A 16,381-nucleotide genomic window follows, 5' to 3' on the forward strand; every position below is an offset into this window, starting at 1 on the left:
TTGTCCATTGAATGTGATGTTGGCTGTAGGTCTCTCATATATGGCCTTAATTATGTTGAGGACTGCTCCCTTTATTCCCACTTTGCTGAGTGTTTTTATCAGAAATGGGTGCTGTATCTTATCGAATGCTTTTTCCGCATCTATTGATATGATCATGTGATTTTTGTCTTTGCTGTTGTTGAGGTGATGTATTATGTTTATTGATTTGCGAATATTGTACCATCCTTGCATCCCTGGGATGAATCCCACTTGGTCATGGTGGATGATCTTTTTAATATATTGCTGGATGCGGTTTGCTAATATTTTGTTGAGAATTTTAGCGTCTATGTTCATCAGCGATATTGGCCTGAAGTTTTCTTTCTTCATTGTGTCTTTATCTGGTTTTGGGATTAGGATGATGTTGGCTTCATAAAAAGAGTTTGGGAGTCTTCCATCAGTTTGGATTTTTTCGAATAGTCTGTGAAGGATAGGGGTTAGTTCTTCCTTAAATGCTTTGTAGAAATCTCCTGTGAAACCATCTGGTCCAGGGCTTTTGTGTGATGGGAGTTTCTTGATGACTGCTTCAATTTCCTTTGCTGATATTGGTCTGTTCAGGTTTTCTGCTTCTTCTTCAGTCAGTTTTGGAAGATTATATTTTTCTAGAAATGTGTCCATTTCATCTAGGTTTTCAAATTTCTTAGCATATAGGTCTTCATAGTAATTTCTTACGATCCTTTGTATTTCTGTGGTATCAGTTGTAATCTCTCCACTTTCATTTCTAATTCTGTTTATTTGGATCCTCTCTCTTTTCTTCTTGATAAGCCTACTTAAAGGCTTGTCGATTTTGTTTATCTTTTCAAAGAACCAGCTCCTGGATTCATTGATCTTTAGAATTGTGCTTTTAGTCTCTATGTCATTTAGTTCTGCTCTGATCTTGGTTATTTCCTTCCTTCTGCTTGCTCTGGGCTGTCTTTGTTGTTGTTCCTCCAGATCTTGTAGGCGTAGGGTTAGGTTGTTTGTGTGAACGGTTTCTAACTTCTTAAGGTAGGCCTGTATTGCTATGAACTTCCCTCTCAGGACTGCCTTTGCTGTGTCCCATAGGTTTTGGGTTGTTGTGAGTTCGTTTTCATTTGTTTCCAGGAAGTTTTTGATTTCTTCCCTAATCTCGTTCTTGACCCATTCATTGTTTAATAGCATGCTATTCAGTCTCCATGATTTTGAGTGTTTTGGGTTTTTACCCTCGGGGTTGGTTTCTAGTTTCAGACCCTTGTGGTCAGAGAAGATGCTTGATATGATTTCAATTTTCTTGAATTTGTTGAGGCTTGCTTTGTGTCCTATCATGTGGTCTATCTTTGAAAAAGTTCCATGGACACTTGAAAAGAATGTGTATTTTGCTTCTTTGGGATGAAAAGCTCTGTATATATCAGTTAAGTCCATTTCCTCTAGGGTATTGTTAAGTGACACAATATCTTTGTTAATCTTTTGTTTGGAAGACCTGTCCATTTTTGATAGTGGGGTGTTAAAATCCCCTACTATAATTGTGTTGCTGTCAATATCTTTCTTGAAATCCTCCAAGATTTTCTTTATGTATTTGGGTGCTCCTATGTTGGGTGCATATATATTTATAATGTTTATGTCTTCTTGGTGGATTCTTCCTTTGAGTATTATGAAGTGACCTTCTGGGTCTCTCTTTATGGCCCTTCTTTGGAAGTCTATTTTGTCTGATATGAGTATTGCTACCCCTGCTTTTTTTTCCTGTCCGTTTGCTTGGAAAATTTGTTTCCAGCCCTTCACTTTCAGTCTGTGTAAGTCTTTTGTCCTGAGATGGGTTTCTTGTAGGCAGCATATGTGTGGGTCATGTTTTCTTATCCATTCAGCTGTTATATGTCTTTTGATTGGAGCATTTAATCCATTTACATTTAAGGTTATTATCGATAGGTAGTTATTCATTGCCATTATTTCCTACCTGTGTTCCTCTGTCTTTCTCTTTTCCTTCCTTTCCTTAAAGCAGTCCCTTTAGCATCTCTTGCAGAGCTGGTTTGGTGGAGCTGTATTCTTTTAGACTTCTTTTGTCTGGGAAGCTCTTTATTTGGTCTTCTATCTTGATTGAGAGCCTTGCTGGGTAAAGTAGTCTTGGTTGGAGGCCTCTGGTTCTCATTACTTGGAATATTTTTTGCCATTCTCTTCTGGCTTGGAGCGTTTCCATTGAGAAGTCAGTTGCTAACCTTATTGGGGCTCCCTTGTATGTTACTTCCTTTTTCTCCCTTGCTGCCTTTAAGATCCTCTCTTTGTCTTGGAAATTTGCCATTTTAATTATGATGTGTCTTGCAGTGGGTCTCTTTGGGTTCCTCTTGTTTGGGACTCTCTGTGATTCCTGGATTTGGGTGACTTTTTCTCTCCTCAGATTAGGGAAATTTTCCATCATTACTTTTTCAAACAGGTTTTCTATCCCTTGCTCTTCTTCTTCTCCTTCTGGTATTCCTATTATACGGATATTGTTACGTTTCATGTTGTCCTGCATTTCCCTTATTGCCTCTTCATTCTTTCTGAGCCTCTTTTCCTTTTCTTGCTCCTTCTGGGTGTTTTTTTCTACTTTATCCTCCAGCTCGCTGATCCGATCCTCTGCTTCATCAAGTCTGCTTTTAATTCCTTCTACTGTGTTCTTCAATTCAGAAATTGTATTCTTCATTTCCTCTTGGCTCTTGTTGATAGTTTCTATTTCCTTTTTCATGTTGATATAGTTTGCAGTGAGTTCATTGTAGTTTCCTTGTAGTTTCTGGTAGTTCTCTTTGAGCTCAGAGAGCTCAGTGAGCTTCCTGATGACCATTGCTTTGAACTCAGTATCTGATAGTTGACTTGCCTCTTTTTCGGTTAGTATTCTTTCTGAGACTTCCTCCTTTCCTTTCATTTGGGAATTGTTTCTTTGTCTTCCCATTGTTTGTGAGGCTCTTCTTGTTGGCCTCTGCTTCTTAAATTGCTTTGTTCTGAATCCCTGGGTTTATGATATGAACTTCTATGGTAGAATGCCAATGGGATTCGGTGGTGCTGTCTCCTTACTCTCCTGTGCCCACTGGTCTTGAGCTGACGTTTATGTGTTTAACACGGTCTAACTCTAGTCTTTTCAGCACTCCAGGTTTTGTTGTCGCACCTGTGGGAAAAATAGAAAGGGGGGGAGAAAGAAAAGGAAAAAACAAACAAACAAACAAACAAAAAAAAAAAACAAAAAACCAAAGATGGGAAGGAGGGAAAAAGGAAATAGGAAAGGAGGAAAGGAAGGAAGGAGGGAAGAAGGATTAAAGAAAGATCGGAGGCAAGATAAGAAGGAATTTTAACAAAAATTAAAACATAGAAATAGATAAAAGAAGGCAGGAAGAAGACATAAAAATGGTAAAGGATGGGAGGAAGAAGGAATGAAAGAAAAAAAAGAGAGAGAGAGGAAGAAGGAGTTCAGGGGGAAAGGAAAAGGAAAAAAAAAAAAAAAGAAAAGGGAAAAAAAAAAATCTTCTGTTGGCTTTAAACCATTCAGGTTATTTCTGCTGTTGTCCTGTCTGTGCAACGGGAGGGGGTGGTTGGAAGGATTGGTTTCACTTTTCTTCCTTCCTGGGTCACACTCTTCACTGTTTTGTAGGTGTGGTCCCTGGCAGGCAATCAGGCCGTTGATCAGCCAATCCAGCAGCTTTGTTCTTGGGACTCTCGAGTGGCCGCTCCAGCCGCTTTGGCTCCGGACGCGTGCGCGCGCAGCAGGGGAATCCAGCCGCTTCGGGTTTGTGACGTTATTTGGGCTCTGAGCGCGCAGCCGGCCGACCAATCGAGCCGCCCAGGCTAGGGAGGCTGGCGCGCTGCAAGCTGCTGGTTCAGCCGCCTTGGTGTTACGACTCTCGCCAGCCCCTTTGTGCTTGGGAAGTGCGCATCCAGCCGGCCCTACGCTTGGTGAGCGCGCAGCCCGCCGCGGAGCCAGAGGCTCTACGCTTGGGGGCCCGATCCAGCCGCCCGGGGCTTGAGACTCTCGGGTGGGCGGGGCCGCCCTGGGACCGAATCACGCGGTACTCGGTTCCGAGGTTTTGGGTCTGTGGGTGGAGCAGCTAGTCTCTGCTCCAAAAGATCTCGGAGGTTTCAGGTGTGGGCGCCGCTCCGGGGTTTCAGGTATGGGCCCTGTTCGCTAATCTGCGCGCACGCGACCGCGCGCTACCGGACCTCAGGTGAGCGCCGGTGCTGCTTATCCCGCGTTCCGCGTTCGCAGTCCAGGGGCGGAGGGGGGAGGGGCGCCAGGGGCCTCGGCCACCACCGAGAGTTCTCTAACTAGCCCCTGAGTGTCTCTATTTTCTTTTTCTTTTTGAGAAATTCCTCCTTTTCAAGCCCCCCTGGTCCAATCAAGCACCTGGCTGCTCACAGCGCAGCCTGGCCCTCTCCCAGGACTCCTGCAGCAGCCCCTGCGCCAGGGCTGGCGCCTCTGCAGCCCTTGTACCGCGCGGTCCCGGTTCCCGGGGACCTTATTGTCCTTGAGCACTCTTCTTACCGTCAGATCTTTCAATGTCCTCTATCTTTGGTCTCTAATCTTCGTATATGCTGGAGTACTGTTGGCTGTTCGCTCTGCTCCTCAGATCAGCTAGGTATTTCCCTGGCGCTGAGGGGAAGTGGATTCCGCTCCCACCTATGTTGCCGCCATCTTCCAATTCTGACTTGAACTTCTTGAAATAGTGAAGTTCAGTTGCTGACCCCTCTGTGTCTCCGCACTGTTATCTGTAAAACGCTGAGGTCGGAGAGGCGGGAGATCACTGGCTCCCGGACCTTCTGAAAAACGAGACCTCTTAATGTTAAAAAAGTTAGAGGAACTTGAGATTCTAATCTCTGTTGATTACTAAGTGATAGACAATTAGAGAAAGATAAATGCTACGATTAATTGGATCATATTTTAATGGAATTTGAAACTTGCCATTGAATAATTGAAGTCCAGTTTACAAAGTGCTTACTCTGTGCCAAGTGTTACTCGAAGAACATTTCATGTGTTTTTAATTTATTCCTATGAAGTCACTTTGGGTATTTTTTTAGAAATCATTTGCCCATTTTTTGGAAAGATTTTATTTATTTACTTTTTAGAGAAAGGGGAAGGGTGGGAGAAAGAGAAGGAGAGAAACGTCAATGTGTGGTTGCCTCTTATGTGGCCCCTACTGGGAACCTGGCTCACAACCCAGGCATGTGCTCTGACTGAGAATCAAACCTTTTGGTGTACGGGACAATGCTCCAACCGAGCCACCCAGACAGGGAGAGCTGTTTGGCTTTTAAAAAGATTTACTGTATCCCTGGCTGGTGTGGCTCAGTGGATTGAATGCTGGCCTGTGAACCAAGGGGTTGCTGGTTCGTTTCCCAGTCAGGGCACATGCTTGGGTTGCTGGTCAGGTCCCTGGTGGGGGAGCGTGAGAGGCAACCGCACACTGATGTTTCTCTCCCTCTCTTTCTCCCACCCTTCCCCTCTAAAGATAAAGTTTTAAAAATCTTAAAGAAAAAAGATTTACATACATTTCAGAGACAGAGAAAGAACTTACAAGTTTTCTAAAGTAAACGCTCTAAGAAAATAAAGGGGAGGGAAGTACCTTCCCTTGTTTTTAACCAGGCCAGTTAAGTGTCTGATGTTGAATTTGTGCTCACTGTTTCAGAGCGGAACACGGGTAATTGGAGGTGAGATGAACGTCCGTTGTCCGCGGCCCAGTGTGGTCTGGCAGCAGCCTCTGCCCATAGGTGACTCAAGGGAAGAGGAGGGAGGTCTTCGTGTAATCTACAAGGGTCCTTTGGTAGCATTGAGATATTTCAGTCCCTTTCTAGGGACCTCTGGGGCACAGTGGGGAGGGTGTAGGGCCTTTTAGTGAAGGCACTCTGTGACCCCGGGGGAGTGTGCCTGTGGGGGGGCGGGGGCGAGTTGAGCCAGGAACTGAGAAACACTCTCCAGTTTGAGGTTGGAGTCTCAATGAGAAGATTGAGACCTTGTGTTTCCTGGAAAAGCCCCTCCCTTTTGAGAGTCAAGCCCAGTGAGTGTCAGCCACTAACTGCCACCTCACAGGCCAGGGTCCTGCTCTCCTGTCCCGCTGGCCCTGTCCCACAGCCCTGCTGGAGAGGACCTGTGCGTCCAGGGAATGCCAGCACTTCCCATTCTGTGGGGCTGGGTGCTTGTGGCTGCCGTGAAGACAGGTCAGAGCCGGGCAGAGAAAGCCACTCAATAGGTGGATGGAGCAAAGGCAGGACCGGGTCCTTGGAGCACCAGGAGGCACAGAAGGTTTTGCTCCCTGGTCCCAGCCTGGCCCAGGTCCTCCCAGACATAGCCTCTTGTCCTGATAAAGTATCCTTTCTGTTCCCAGATGCCTCCTATTGACAAATCCCATCTTTAGGATTTGGCTGCCCTAGTTATTTCTGGGGGTGACCCCCACCCCCACCACCTCCAGCCTCACCTGCCTGTGTATTTCAGGTGCCACCACAAGCTTGGTGGGGCAAAGGCCCAAGTGGGCCCTGGTGCATCGCGGACAGGCCCAAACGCTGCAATGCTTTCTGAAGGACACCCAGTGCTCCTGGATGAGCTGGTACCAACAGGATCTCCAGGGGCGGCTCCAGGTGCCGGCCAGCCTGTGACTTTCTGGGGACAAGGAGGTGGTACCCCTTCCTGGAGCAGATTGCCAGGACACGTGCATCGATGATGAGGTGCTGAGGCTGCACGTGGCCAGTGTGACACAGGACAGCACCCTGTGCTGCAGCTGCAGCTCAGACACCGTGAGAAACCCTCCTGGGACACATGAATGAAAACCTCCCGGGTTCCCGCCCATGGGCCCAAGTTCCTCCTCCTCTGCTCCTACAGCACGCTTGTCCCGCCCCAGGTCCTCCCTTCTGGCCTCTTTACTGCACGCTGACTCGGCCTGCACAGCACAGGGGTGGCCCACAGGCTCTGAAGGACTCGCCTGCAGACCTTGGCTCTGCCCCCTGTGAGCTGCAGAGAAGACATCCTCTCTCTGAAACTCAGTTTCTGAGTCTGTACAGATAGCTCTACCCAGCTCAGGGGCCCTGCGAGGATTAAACACCCCAGTTCAGACAAAGCCTTTAGTATATGACACAGGCACACAGGAAGCACTGAATGAGCACTAGCTCTTGTCCACACAGTCTGCATACAAGAAACAAGCATATTGCTTTTCATAACGGTCTCAACGCCCAGAGGTCACTGGAAAGAAACCTGGAGGAATTCTGGGAGCTCAGACACGGGAAGAATGAATGTCTCAATCTATGGCCCCCACTCACACCCCTGGAATAAAGAAACACCCACTTTTCCAACTAGATCCCCATTTTCAGTGCTCACCACCGCCTCAGCTTCTCATACCCCTATCTCAGATTGATCAGTATTTAAAAGTAAGATCCTCATAGAGGGCCTAACTTGGCAAGGTCCAGGATCCGGAATCCACAGCAGAGGGCTTACCCAACACCTTTTAAAAAGCCAGGGCTCAGGGCTGTCTCTGCCCCTGGAGTCAGGGGAGGGCAGGGCTAAGCCAGACCCCGCAAATATCTGGGAACCAGCAGCCAGGAGGTGCATTGTGGGAGAGGCCCAGATCCTGAGACCTCTGCAGAGCCGGGAGGCAGGTATGGCTACAGGAGCAGAGCCACTCTGCTTCCAGTTCGGAGCTTCTCCATCCCAAAGGAGCAGGTAACTGGGATGCGAGATGGGCGTGCGTGAAGAGGAGGCATTGCAAAGGTACTGCGGGCTCTCATGGTGGGGTGGGTCGTTGTGCAGAGGGGCTTCAAGTGCTCTTTCCTCTGCACTTGTGTAGAGGGGGGCTCTTTTTCCATTTGGGGGCACCATCTGCTCACAGTTTGCCAAGATCTGCACAGACAGAGGGCCTGCGATCAGTCACGGACAGGTGTTGCTCTTCTCTCTCAGCCCCCTCTCAGGTGTTGTGGGGAACACCCGCTCAGCTCTAGAGGGAAAGACACTAGCGGGAGGAGGTCTAGAGGCTGTGTTCTCACCTTCCTCCAGGAAGAACACCTTTATTTTAGAACACCTTCACTGGGAGGCCCTTGGCCACCGAGAGGCTGTTTAATACCGAGGAGATGGCAGGCCAGAGAGGCCCTAGGCAACCTGCTTTTCTTTAAAAATTGAGGCCCCCTTCTGGTAACTCTTGAAACTACTACAGCCCAGCATTTGTGGTTGGAGTGACCCACCATTCCTCTGATGGGTCCCCTTTAACCTCGGTCCCTGAGATCTCCGAGGTGCAGTTCTGCTCACCTAATACCATTGCCCACCCTTGGTTCCATGGTGATTAGCCCCCCAGACTGACAGATGCTAGGGGTTTGAACAACGCTTTTTGTTGCTGTGCTTGGTACATCTTTTAATCCATTGTTTACAGTCTGGTTGTGCTTCGCCATCCAACCTGAGAATGTCTTGCTTTTTAAATTTTTAAAATTTTTTTCAATTACAGTTGACATTGAATTTTGTCTTTAACAAACAGTGCTTTTTCATTGAGTGAGTTGTGCTCTCTAACCCCTCGTACTGAGGTACTCAGATAGGAAATACCTATGTGATGGCAGTCTCCTGTCTTTAGGTTGATAGGAGTGCTTTGCCCATGTCATTACAGAGTATTTGCAACTTTATTTTTATTTATTTTTTTAAATTTTTTATTGGTATTCTATTACAGTTGTCCCATTTCTTCCCCCTTTGCCCTCCTCTGCCCAGCCCACCCCCCACTCCCACAGTGAACCCCACTCCGTTGTCCATGTCCGTGGGTCATTCATACGTGTTCTCTGACTAGTTCCTTCCCCTTCTTTCCATCATTATTCCCCTCGGTGCTCCCCCTTCCCCTCTGGTTGCTGTCACTCTGTTCCATGTTTCCATGCCTCTGGTTCTATTTTGCTTGTTAGTTAATTTTTGTTCATTGGGTTCCTCTTACAGGTGAGATCATGTGGTGTGTCTTTCGGCACCTGGCTGATTTCACTTAGCATAATGCTCTCCAGTTCCAGCCATGCTGTTGCAAAGGGTAGGAGCTCCTTCTTTCTTTTGCTGTGTAGTATTCCACTGTGTAAATGTACCACAATTTTTTGATCCACTCATTTACTGATGGGCACTTAGGCTGTTTCCAGCACTTGGCTATTGTAAACAGCACTGCTATGAACATAGGGGTGCACAGGTTCTTTTGAAATGGTGTTTTGGGATTCTTAAGAGTATATGTCCAATTTGTTTACATGATAATTTTTATAGAATAGTTTTCTGTAACGGCAATAACTGACAAAAAAGTTGTGAACTTTTTGGACACTTTCTATATGTATGGTCAAACTGATCCAGAAAACCTGTACCAATATGCACTATATATGCATACACTTATTCTACCAAAGCCTTTTTGTTACTTAATTTATTCTATTTTCTAAGTATTTAGTCAAAACAACATCTTATTTCTATTTATATTTCTTTTATTATCAGTGAAAGGAAACATCTCATTATTTTTTTCATTATTTATTTGAAAGAAATATGAACAAAAATCCCTATGGTTGTTTTCTTCCAGCTTTGGGAACTTAAGATTTTCCTTCTATGTTTCTAGGAACACTTTATATTTTCAGGATATGGATCCCTAGTTTGTAATGTTTGCCACAGACATCTTCTCATCTCATTGGTTACTTCTTTATTAATTTGCCATTCTTGACAGAGTGATTTTTCAGTTTTTGTATAGCCAAGTCACTTTTTCTGTGATTTGGTTTGTTACTTAGAAAATAGGAGCCTTAAAATAAACTAAATATTTTTCCAATTTTTTTCTTCCTTAGGGTTTTATGCTTAGCATTTGCTTCCTTATTTTTATAACTTTTTGCATTTCTCTCCCTCTTTCTCTCTTTCTCTCATTTCTTGAAATGTAAAGTGAAGCCCAAATAGTTAAAAAATTACCCAGCACCATTTATTAAAGAACCATTCATCTTCTTATTAAAACGTGATACACAATCATATTTAAAAGTTGATTTGCAAGCTAGAAAAACTTTTCGGTTGGTATGTGTAGGAACTGAGACCTGACACGAGACACTGTTTAGTGAGCACAACAGGAAGTATGTGTACGACAACCAATGAGAAAACCAGGAGGGGCGCCATGGCAAAGCTCTACTTTCACTACATGTCTTGGCTTCAGGTGGCTACGTGTCTTGATTTCCAGCCAGTGTTTACTGGGTTTCCTTGCTCATTGCCTCAAAGATAATGTTTTCAAAAAGACCAAACCAAAGAAGGAGGAGGAGGAGGAAGGGGAAGGGAAGGAAGAAGAGGAAGAAGGAGAAGGAGGAGAGAAGAAAGAGTTCTTACTGAGTGTGTTTCCCAGAGCTTGAGGCAAATGGGGACTCGAAAATCCCACTGCAGCGTTGCACAAGAAAACATATGTGCTGTCTGTCTCTACTTTTTTCCCTTGTCATTTGGTCTGCCAAATGCTAGGCTTCTCTCCGTCTGCTGTATTAAACCTTTCCCACGCACCTCGCTCATGGAATATATCAAGACTACATATGAGGTGTCATAGAGGGTAAAGAAACCTCTTGGTATTTGCTTTGAGAAAGTCAAGTATTGCTTACAAATATAAATATCCTTCTCATAATAGCTGTTAACAATTCCTTAATATTACTGTAGCTCCCTCCATCCAAATCATCTCAATGCAGTAAAAATATCACTACGAAATCTAAAAAAAAGAGTATATGTCCAGCAGTAGAATTGATGGGAAAGGCAGTTTCATTTTTAGTTTCTTTGAGGAAACTCCATACTGTTTTCCATAGGAGCTGTACCCATCTGCATTCCCACCAACAGTGCACTAGGGTTCCCTTTTCTCCACATCCTCACCAGCACTTGTTGTTTTTGATTTATTGATGATGGCCGTTCTGACTGGTGTAAAGTGATATATCATTGTGGTTTTAATTTGCATTTCTCTGATGGCTGGTGATGTTGAACATCTTTTCGTATGTCTCTGAGTCATCTCTATGTCCTCCATGGAGAAGTGTCTATTCAGGTCCTCTGCCCACTTTTTAATTGGGTTGTTTATCTTCCTGGTGTTGAGTTGTATGAGTTCTTTATATATTTTGGAGATCAGACTCTGTCTGATGGGTCATTGGCAAATATGTTCTCTCATACGGTTGGTTCCCTTTTCATTTTGATGGTGGTTTCTTTCGTCATGCAGAAGCTTTTTAATTTGATGTAGTGCATCTGTTTATTTTTTCCTTCATTTCCCTTGCCCTAGGAGATATATCAGCAAAAAATATTGCTATGTAGGATATCTGAAATTTTACTTCCTATGTTTGCCTCTAGGACTTTTATGGTGTCACAATTTACATTTAAGTCTTTTATCCATTTTGGGTTTATTCTGGTGTACTCAACTTTAGTTTCTCATTTAATGCTTTCAATACCTGGGATTCAACAGGACCAGGTGGGAATAGACAGAATTATCCTAATCAAATCTAATTGTTTGGAGGGAAAGTAATATATTTTCTGATGGTGTAAATCTGATTCTGCTCCATAGTTATCTCTGAGTTCGGATTAGTTTTAAGACTGTGGAATTCTAGAACCGGCAGGTGGATATAGCCGCCTGAGACAACTGTCTATTGACTCACCGTTGTCTCAGTCATTCTCCGAATTAATAAGTGTGCAGACTATCTACTCAGTTTCCAGTACTTTACTAGACATGGAGTGATATTCAAGACATCTAAGGCATGTTTCTTCCCCTTGACTTCCTCCAAATTTTATCCCTCTTCTTTCCTTCATTTAGGAGGTCCTCAGCAGAAAGCATGAACTTAAAATTTCCCTGGCAGTTCTAAGAGGCAGAGAAAGGAGGACAAACACCTGTATTATAATGCAGATTCTTGGGCAGGGAGCAGAGACACAGCCTGTATTTATGGCCCGTAGGCCATCATTTCAGGACCCCTGAGCAGGAGAGGAACAGCGGTCTGTGAGGGTAAGGGCTTAGATATATGTGGGCCTGGGAAGAGGGGAGTTGATAATGGGGTAATAATCATCAGGGCTTTCAGGATCCACTCAAGTCTCTTGAGCTTATGCAAATACGCGTAGGGCCCAGATGGGGGCTTGTTAAGTATAAACTGATAAGGTTTCAGGATCCTAGCTTTTCAGCCTCGGTAATGGTAGTTTTAGGGGGTATCCCCTCACTCAATGCTCTCCAAGTCCTATCTTGATGTCCTTAGGATTTGAGGAGGCTAATGAATGACACCCCTATTTTCTCACATAAATTCTGAACAAATTGAGAGAGATAAAGGAGTAAGGCAGGTGGAGAGGGAAATTTCTAGCAAAGTTACTTAAAAAGCCGATAGACAGTATGGCTTAGATCTGTGGCAACATCTGGATTCCCAAGGCTGCAAGTTAAAGTTAGACTTAACCCACCATCGGGGATACTGAGTGGTGGATTCCATTGTGTTTGCATAACCAAAAAGCAAACAAACAAAACACCTGGCATATTTGATATCAGTGGACTGATGTGAGTCAGCAAAACTCAGTTATATTAACTGATTCAATGCTCCTTGAGTGAAGGGGAGCCTGCCTGGGTACCCGAGAGAACGGGCCTGTTCTGACGTGGAGAGTCTTCTGCTAGCCTATATAAAAGTGACCTGAATCTATTTACTTGGTGACTTGTGCTCTAGGGACAAGAACATAACTAAATTTTTTGAGAGATCCTGGATCGGAATTAGTAGTAATTTGTGTTGGTGCTGGTCGTGGGGGAGACTTATTATCCGTGCGATCCATTGGTCAGGGTGGGCTTTTGGAAATTGACGAATAAATGGATTTTTAACCTAAGTCTTTCCAAGGCTAATTCAAAACATTTAGAATTCTTTCCCCTATTTCCTATGTACACTGTGGCGGGGGGTGGGGGGCGGGAGCTGTATTTCTTTTCTACAACTGGTAGAACCTCTACAACTGTTACAGTCACTGCCTGACTTCTGAAGTGAGGGCTTGCGGGGGAGGAGGGGCTGAGAGGAAATTGGTGGAGTTTCCCATTAGTAAATGTAAAGCACGTGCACATTTTGATGATTGGAACTATCAACACAGACTTGAAGTTTGCTGGCTGATAATTTCTATTATAATCCCATTCGGTACTTCAGCATGGCCAAGCCAAAAGAATAATGAGGAATGATTGTGTTTGATTACTGGGTAATCAGGAAGTAACAATTACAGTTATAGTTCCATATGTAGCCTCCTTATTAGAGCAAATCTAATCATTCACATTTGGTATGCAACTATTCACCTAGAAAGTACATTTTGTACATTGTCTTTGAGAAGCTCGGAATTAATTAGGTTTCAGTTGTCAGGGACAGCAGTATATTTTTATCTCCACACTCAGGAAATCACTGTTGCTCTGGCCCTGAACTTGACAATCCCAAAGGGTACCATACTGGTCTGTTATATGGATGATATTGTGTTGATCGGACTAGATAACAGGAAGTAGCAGGTTTCCCAAATGTCTTGGAAAGACAGATACATGGTAGTGGGTAGGTGATATACGCAGTGAAAATATTGTCACCTGCTTCTGCAGTGAAACTTGTGGGTGGGTGCTGGGTTCTTCCACTGAAATGAACACGCTGTTGTACCGTGTGCTCTCTACTATTAGGAATGCTTCCTGAAGGCCTCTACATTTTACAAGCAAAATATCTCTCAATAGGATATTATGCTCTGAGCCATTTAATGAAAGATCTAGGAAGTTGCTGATTTAGTGTGAGACTAAGTCAGAAAAGACTATTCAGCCAGCACAGGTGTTGAAGTCCAATTGGCTCTGTTTCTTGGGTTTAAACTTGGTAGATTCGGTAGTGCTAGAAGTATCTTGAGCCTGCCAAATGAAGCTCATGGCAAAGCTTAATAGGAAAATCAGAACAGGGATCCCTACACAGGCAGCAAAGTCATGTCATGCTCCTTTCTCCTCTTTAGGAAGCGGCCTCTGGTTTGTTACTGTGGTCTGTGGAGACTAAACGCCTGACTCCACATCACCAGGTGGCCATGGAATTGCTCTCGGTGGGGCTGCCTCTCTGCCATTAACTTGGATGGACTCAGCAGTGCTCCATCTTCGAGAAGAAGCATAAACAGAACAAAAGTGAATGAGGCCCTGAAGGTCCAAATAAGTTGCATAAGCAATTCCTCTGGGCCATCTTTCTTCAACTTGCACCTCAAGAAGACTTTTCTTTTTTTTTTTTTTTTTCTTTTCTTTTTTTTTTTTTCTTTTTAATATATTTATTGATTATGCTATTACAGTTGTCCCATTTCCCCCCCCCACTCCACTCCATCCTGCCCTCCCCCCTCCCTCCCACATTCCCCCCCTATAGTTCATGTCCATAGGTCATACTTATAAGTTCTTTGGCTTCTACATTTCCTACACTATTTTTACCCTCCCCCTGTCTATTTTCCACCTATCATCTATGCTACTTATTCTCTGTACCTTTCCCCCTCTCTCCCCCTCCCATTCCCTTAATGACAACCCTCATGTTCTAGTTGTTTGCCTAGTTTGCTCTCGTTTTTGTTTTATGTGTGGCCGTTAATAACTGTGAGTTTGCTGTCATTTTTACTGTTCCAATTTTTGATCTTCTTTTTCTTAGGTAACTCCCTTTAACATTTCATATAATAAGGGCTTGGTGATGATGAACTTCTTTAACTTGACCTTATCTGAGAAGCACTTTATCTTCCCTTCCATTCTAAGTGATAGCTTTGCTGGATAGAGTAATCTTGGATGTAGGTCCTTGCATTTAATCTTGGGTAATGTAATTATGATGTGCCTTGGCGTGTTCCTCCTTGGGTCCAGCTTCTTTGGGACTCTCTGAGCTTCCTGGACTTCCTGGAAGTCTGTTTCCTTTGCCAGATTAGGGAAGTTCTCCTTCATTATTTGTTCAAATAAGTTTTCAATTTTTTGTTCTTCCTCTTCTCCTTCTGGCACCCCTATAATTCGGATGTTAGAACGTTTCAAGGCGTCTGGGAGGTTCCTAAGCCTCTCCTCATTTTTCCAAGTTCTTGTTTCTTCATTCTTTTCTGGTTGGATGTTTGTTTCTTCCTTCTGGTCCACACCGTTGATTTGAGTCCCAGTTTCCTTCTCATCACTATTGGTTCCCTGTACATTTTCCTTTGTTTCTCTTAGCATAGGCTTCATTTTTTCATCTGTTTTTCGAATAGATTCAACCAAGTCTGTGAGCATATTGATAACCAGTGCTTTGAACTGTGCATCCGATAGGTTGGCTATCTCTTCATCGCTTAGTTGTATTTTTTCTGGAGCTTTGAAGTGTTCTGTCATTTGGGCCATTTTTTTTTTTTTTTTTTTTTTTGTCTTGGCGCATCTGTTACTTTAAGGGGTGGAGCCTTAGGTGTTCACCAGGGCGGGGTAATGCTGGTCGCAGCGCTGTGACGCTGTACGTGGGGGAGGGGCCGAGCAGGAGCAATGGCACCTGCCTCACTCTCCTCCGGATTTCAATCTTTCACTCCGATACCCACGATCAAACTGGGCCACTCTGGTGCTGGTTCCCGAGTAAGTGGGCCTGTGCACACTCTAGGCCCCTGTGGGTCTCTCCAACAACCTCTCCTGTGAGGCTGGGAGTCTCTCCCGCTGCCGCCCCAACCCCCACGGGCGTTTTCAATCAGAGGTTTGAGGCTTTATTTCCCTGAGCTGGAGCCCTGGGTTACGTGGTCTGCTTCACTCCCTGCCGTTTGTCCAGTTTCTCTGTGGGCGAATGTGGTGCCGCGGGGTGCTACCCGCTGCTCTGCCTGCCCGGCTCTCCACCACTCTGAGTCCGGCCCTCTGGGTTTATCTGTGCAAATGTGGGGCCACAGGGTCTGCTAGTGCTCAGTCTGCCTGCGCCATTTGTCCCACACTCCGCCAGTCTCAGTCCCGCCACAGCCACGCGAGTCCTCTCCACCCCGGTGCCGTCTCCGCCCCTCCTACCAGTCTGGATGAATGGTTATTTTCTATTTTCTTGGTGTTGGTCCCCCTTGCTGTTCGATTCTCTGTCAGTTCTGGTTGTGCAAGGAGGCGCAGTGTGTCTACCTATGCCGCCATCTTGGTTCTCCTCAGAAGACTTTTCCATGAACAGTTCACTGAGGATAAAAAGATGTCACCTTGTTTATGAATGGTTCTGTTTGCTCTATTGCTACCCACCACACGTGTACTTCTGTGATATTAAAACCCTCAGAGGGTTGCCCTGAAGGAAAAAGGAGGAGAGAAGTCTTCTCAGGGGGCGGAACTTCAATCAGCCTATCTAGTTGTTCTCTTTCTGGAGGTCGAGATATATATGGATTTCTTGGGAGTGGCTAGTGTCAGAGGGCATGATGGAGGGAATGAGGGCACGCTGTTTGAAAAGAATTCTGTAGTGTGGGTTGTCAGGGTCAGCTTGAGCAGGAGAATAATTGTATCCAATGAGAATTCTCACCAAAATGCTCTCACTTAAGACT

Source organism: Desmodus rotundus, chromosome 6 (genome assembly GCF_022682495.2).
Source record: "Desmodus rotundus isolate HL8 chromosome 6, HLdesRot8A.1, whole genome shotgun sequence".
Lineage (NCBI taxonomy): Eukaryota > Metazoa > Chordata > Mammalia > Chiroptera > Phyllostomidae > Desmodus > Desmodus rotundus.